The following is a 6375-nucleotide window of genomic DNA, read 5'->3' as shown; positions in this document are numbered from 1 at the left end:
GGCGGCTCCCGGGCTCCGGCTGCTCCCGGGCTCCGGCGGCTCCCGGGCTCCTGCTGCTCCCGGGCTCCGGCGGCTCCCGGGCTCCGGCGGCTCCCGGGCTCCGGCGGCTCCCGGGCTCCGGCGGCTCCCGGGCTCCGGCGGCTCCCGGGCTCCGGCTGCTCCCGGGCTCCGGCGGCTCCGGCGGCTCCCGGGCTCCGGCGGCTCCCGGGCTCCCGCGGCCCCGGGCCCCCGCGGCCGCCGCTGCCGGCCCGCGCCGCCCCGCCCGGCCGATGCCCGGGAGGCCGGGCTGACCCCCGCCCGCCCCGGGTCACCGGCCGCCCGCAGAGCGCGGGGCTGTCCGCGCCGCGCCGCGCCCTCCGCGGACCGCCGGCACTCTGAGTATCCCTGCCCCGCCCCGGGATCCCGGGCGGAGCGGGCAGCGCGGCGCTGACCGCGGCCACCGGGGGTCCGGAGGGGCAGGGTCCGGACCCGGGGCCGCTTGCCCCCGGCCCGCCGTTCCGCCGGCTTTAGAGCCAAACGAGGGCTTTTCGGGGCTGGCGGCGGGAAGGCTTTTCCCAAGGCGAGAGCCTGGATGCTGTGTGCTCTCTGTGCCCTACTTTGCCGTGAGCTCCCGGAGTTAAACTTCGGGAAGTTACCGGCGGTAACTCACGCAAGTGAATCCCAGGAAATAACTTGTAGAGTTCCTGGAGTCCTCGTTCAAATAATTGCAGCGACATGCTCCATCTAACGTGTGAGTAAAAGATGAATTCAAACCACCACAGTGTGCTTGCTCTGCAGGACAGGTGTTGAATCTGACTTTGCCTAAGGCAAGAAGGCAACTTTGCAGAATCAGCCTCGCAGTAGTAATAAAAACATAGTGTATCAACACACAATGGGTTATTTTACTTCTCTCCCTTACCCATAGGCTTGGATTAGTTTTCACATTAATTTCTAAGGCAAGTGTGTAAATTATGGGTGTTGACTTAATACTTCCAAGGAAGTATTAAGTGTTCTCTGGAAGAGGGTTTGTTCCTTACTGTACCTCTGTAAAGAGGGCAATTCTACTTCCTTAGTCAAAAAGTCAAAACCAAGTAAGACTCAAATCTCTAAATCTTAACAAAAGAAGCTATGCATTTCCAGAATGTTAACTATAAATTGTTCATAGATTTTTAATAATTGCTTACCAAGCTTCAGTCTTTAACATACTGAATTTGAAAAAGGGAATTTGTGACAAATCTCAACTAGTCCTAAGCAGCTCTGAAAGACTTGAGAAATGGCATGCTTTGACCAAAGCCTTTACTGGAAGTGGTATTGCTGAGCCTGTTTTCCTGATTGCATTTTCCCAGAAATTATGTGAACTTTGCAGAACTGAAACCTCAGTTTTAAAGTGACACATGAGGCTGCCAGACCTGAAGTGGTCAGGCAGTTATCAATATCATCTCCTCATAAGAGAAATAACAGTGTTCTCTCTATGACACTGCTTGTGGCCCCCCTGTGGTCCCCACTGCTGAGAGTGCACAGAGTGCAGGAAGATCTGCAGGACACAGTTCAGTAAGAATTAACTCATAAAGTAAGTTCTTCCCCATATTCCTTTCAATAAGCAATGTGGCTTTTCTCTGACAGGCTTCATTGGTTGTTCTTTATTTTCAGCATCCTGTAAATGTGAATACAAGGTATTCACAGCTGAACTGTGAACTATTTTATTATATACAAATATAAGAGGAATTTTTGAAATTAATATTTTTGCTGTGTTGTTTTGTTTTTCTTTTTTCCTTTTTCCTATGTTTTCTACTTGTGATTTTAGTTTCATTAACTAAGAAAATATCATGTTGGGAAAACCAGATAGTTATTCTAAGCAGTTTATGCAGTAACATTGCAATCTCTGCTTAGTCTAGGTATTGAAAACACATAGCTTCACTAAGTGTAAGGGTCACTTTAAGAGTGGAACGATGGAATAGTTAATTTAAAGGTTTAAAACTTAAAATTCCTATTTTTCAGTAGTCTGATTTGTGTAACCTTCTTCTTATCTTCAGATATGACAATGATTCACCAAGAATAAATAAGTAAATAAGGTGAGTGCAGACTCAGAGGCTCTGGAAGGTGTCCTTGCTGCTGATTTTGTAACACCTCAAACTGCATAGGGAGTGTCAATGACAAGCAAATGTCAAGCCTTCTTTCAGCAAGCCTTGGCAGCCTAATGAGGGTGAATAAATAGGACAAGAAGAGTTGAGTGGACAGCACTAAAAACCAGTAAAAGCGCATACTCCCAGGGTTTCAGAAGGTGGTAGATTCTTTCCCAGCATGAATGCAAGCATCAAATCACTCCTCACAAACTTTCTGGCCCTTGAGTATTTCCACAAGAGGTGTGACTAAGATAATAAAAGTGCCTCAGCAAAGAAGAGATGAAACAGTATTCCCTGAATGCGATGGGAAGGAAGAACAGAAGATAAAGTGAAATTAGGAGAGCTGAAGAGAGGTGAAAAGCAGGGCAAGGTCCTTGCATTCTCTTAGCTCTGTGAAGTGAGCTGGAGTTCACTTATTTCCTGAGAAGTTTTCCCAGTGCCAATGACCTTAAGCTGAATGACTTTATTCCACAGGAATTTAGTTCTGTAAACAGGACCCTACTGAAATGCAAACTTAGAATTTCCCCCATGATTGCAATTAAGGGCTCATGGATCTCTATTCCCCTTGATCTGTTTTCCTAGTGCTTATTTTTCCATTCTATAAGGAAAATCAGTTAGGGATAAAAGACTATCCTCCAGCTAATCCTAAGGCCTGATCACTCAAATGTTTGATTATCCTTTTCTTCTTTTACTGTCAAATGTAGATAGTTCTGGATCCCAAAGCATGGCTGAGGAGAGAAAGAATCCTTCATGGCAGAAATTGCTGATAAAAGGTGGTGTGCAGCAGGTGTGACTGAATCTTTCCAGAACAACCACAATATCCACAGTGCCACTAAACACTCCCAGTACTGTGGACACCTGCAATTTCTGGGTGTTACTTCTCAGAAGAACTTACAAATGAGAGAACTTGATCTGAAAAGAGCAGAAGCTGTCATAATAATTAAAGAAACTACATATTTTCTGGATTTTGTTGGAACAGCAGTGACTGTAATCTCACTGTTTCCCAGTTTCAAAGGGCAAATGCTGTTATAACATTTAGAAAACGTTTGAGAGGAACACTGAAAATTAAGTGATAAAAGGGCTGGGACAAGGAAATCAGCTAGCACAAAGAGACAGCTGTGAAAAATATGTGTCATCTAATCATACACACCATCTCCTGCAAAAAAAGCCTTTGTAACTCAGTGTCTGGGCATCCAGATTAGCTCTTCTTTCTTTAACCTCCTCTGTATATACTCCTAAAATGTAAATTTTCCTGGTGAGCGGTGCTGTGGGCCCAGTGCATGACCTGCAGTATATAGGAGTTATTTCACCCATCAGTTGCTCTCTGTTTTCCTGGTGGCAGCCCCCACTGCACCTAACCTAGAGCTACAGGCAGGCAGAGACTGGCAGAGAGACAGTGGTGCCTTATCTCTGTACCTGGGCTGTGGCCATCTAAAGCACATGAAAAGTACCCCATTTGTGTCTTCTGCAAAGCCACATCTGCTGCTGGGAACACAGGGCATGTAATACTCCTGTTTACCAGATGAGCTGCCTGGAGATGGTCTGGTCTGAGCATCAGCATTCCCTTCTTAACCCCAAATCTTTTTTGTTTGCCTGGTTGATGTTACATAGTTTTCTTCTTCAGTATTGTCATATTCTCTTGATCACTTTATGTCACTCCACACAGATTTCAACTTTATTTACATTTTCTCCTGTAAATTCTTTAAGTTATTTCTGATGTCAAAATGCTTCATTGCATGTTCAACTTGAAGGATCAGATACCAGGGAGATTTCTCTCTTCAGAATAGAATAGTGTGGCTTCAATTCACAGAAACAACAAAAGGAAGGTTTCTGCAGCCCAGTACCTAAGATTCTGGTTGAAACTGGCTAATTAGTGTGCAAGAATTTAGGATGAAAAAGGCTGACAGAGAGAGCAACAGAGAAGCAAACCAAGTGCTTGCACAGGCCTCCTTTCTTTTGTAAAATCAAGGGAAATTCTCAAGGGAAGGTTCAAGGAAATTCTCTTCCCACTTGCAGGGCTGCAAACAGCAGTGACACAAAGTACTGTGCTGTGCTAAATAAGTGACAGCACTTGCTGCAATATAAAATCTACCTGATGGATAGGTAACTGGTTGTCACACCTTTGCCAGCTAATCTGATCCTACAGTGTTCCATGATATATTGAAAAAATTTTAACCTCTTCAGCATTTTCTCAATTCTTTGAAAGGCTATTGCCTCCTTTTGTTCTGTGCCTTGCTGAATAAAGAAGTTGTTTGAAAGTTCATAAGCCTTTCTATGTTTCCTGTGTGGTTGGTACATGAAGTGCAGGGCTCTGCTAGCACACAGCAACTGCCCTGCAGCAAACTGTAGCAAGTGTGCAGATAGACACAGCTTCCTCCTTGCAACTAAAGCTGAGGGTTTGCTGCATTTACCTTATAACTTTGGACTACTACATTGAATCCCTGTTTCCTTCAAATGGTGACTTAATTTGTACCTGACCTGTGTCTAAGTAGCTCACTGAAGCAATCAGTAATGTAGATGTAAAACTGGTCATTGAGTTTAAAGACACGTAGCTGCATTTTTACTGTTTTATTTTAGACAGTGATAGCTTTTCAAATCTCTTTTTAAATCAGTCCTGAACTCTTCTTCTAAGTATTATGAAAAATTGTAAAGAAATTAGTTGTACACCAGTCCTCAAAACTAGAAATGCTTTCTGTGTGGGGGGGGGGGCAGGTACATTGCCTCACTGCTACTGAATTTTTGTGAGGAGGTGCTCCTGAACTAATTTGTTGGGTAAATTAGTAATTTCTTAATTGGTATTTGCCTTTGAGTGTACACTTGTGGACTTGCTAATGTACTTGTGTTTAAGTACCCAGGACTTTTCAGTGCGAGCAGAAACGCTATTAGATCATAGGCATCCTTACATTTAAGAATTGCTGGATAGAAAGTGGTGTTAAACTACTTTCCCAAATCCTTATACCTGTATTAGTCACAAATGTGACTATGCACTCTCTGAGTGTTCTCAATATGGCCACTTTATTCTTATTTTTGCTGCAAGTAAGGTCATCATGATGAGTATGACCCTTTCTTAGGAAGAAGGAGAGGTATGGGGCAGATCATTGCCATTGCCTGCAGCTGTATATGCTACCACTTGGGCAGGAGAACACCAGCTCTCATCACTGCAATTGCTGCATCTAGTTGTGGATGCACACACATTGCTCCATGCTGAGGGTACGTTTTGGGGCTAACCCCCCTGGGTTTGGAACTGGGACTTCATCCAGGCTGCTTCATGCCAAGTTCTCCAAGGAGTGCTGCAGGCAAGAGCAGACCCACCTGACCTGTTAGGTTAATGGTTGGACTCAATGATCTCAGAAGCCTTTCCAACCTAAGTGATGCTGAGATTCTATGACCACAGAGCAACAGGCTCAAGCTGCTGGACCTAGGGCACAGAAATTAATCCTAGAAAATTTTCAGAAATTTTCTAGGATGAATTTCTAGAAAATTCATGATGAATTTTCTAGATGAGCCAAAATTTGTAATTTTCCCACTACAGGTTGCTGGGGCTGTCCATGTCTTTCCCCTGTATCACTTGCAAGCAGCCTGTTTTCCATGTGGAAGTTGATTTGGTTTGTTTCATGTGCTGCAGAGGGGTTTGGGTGGGGAAGCGAGAGTGGATCAGCCCGTGCTGATGAGCAAATGCCTGTGTCCTCTCAATAATGCACTCTGCTGTCTCAACTGGAACTGACTATTTTTCCTATGCCTTCTCACATGAGGAGAGTGTGGGAGGACCAAATGTCACCACTGTGCCTCGTAGCTTTTGTTGGTGACCTTTTTACTACCCTGCACGCAAGCCTGGCTAAACAGGGTGTAGTTGCTTCTCAAAACCTAAGCAAGAAGTTGAGGATATAAGGAAAGAAAGAAATAACAATAAAGATAAAATCTAACAAATATGATAGTGCTTCTGCTTTCTGTGTAACTAATGTGGAAAAGTACACGCATAAAGAGTTTAATGCTGGACTGCACTAAGGCTGATGCGCCGATTTTGAATTGTAGAACCAGAAAGAGCCAGCACAACAGCATGTGACAAAGCAACATCTAAAACAAGAACCCTTGATTCAAGACAAAACCCTCCTGTATTTGCACAGGCTCATGCCAGTCTCCTTCCCCCATCCTTTTTCCCTCCTCTTTCTCAAATACAATACTTGTGCCACCAGCACAAAGCTATTTTATTCTTGTGTGAGTCACTGGATGATCTGGTCCATCTGTCAAACACCTGTCGGATCTGCAAATGGGA

The sequence above is a fragment of the Lonchura striata genome, chromosome 4 (assembly GCF_046129695.1).
Source record: "Lonchura striata isolate bLonStr1 chromosome 4, bLonStr1.mat, whole genome shotgun sequence".
In the NCBI taxonomy this organism is placed as follows: Eukaryota; Metazoa; Chordata; class Aves; order Passeriformes; family Estrildidae; genus Lonchura; species Lonchura striata.
The sequence above is the reverse complement of the archived record's forward strand: the minus strand, read 5'-3'. Positions refer to the sequence as shown.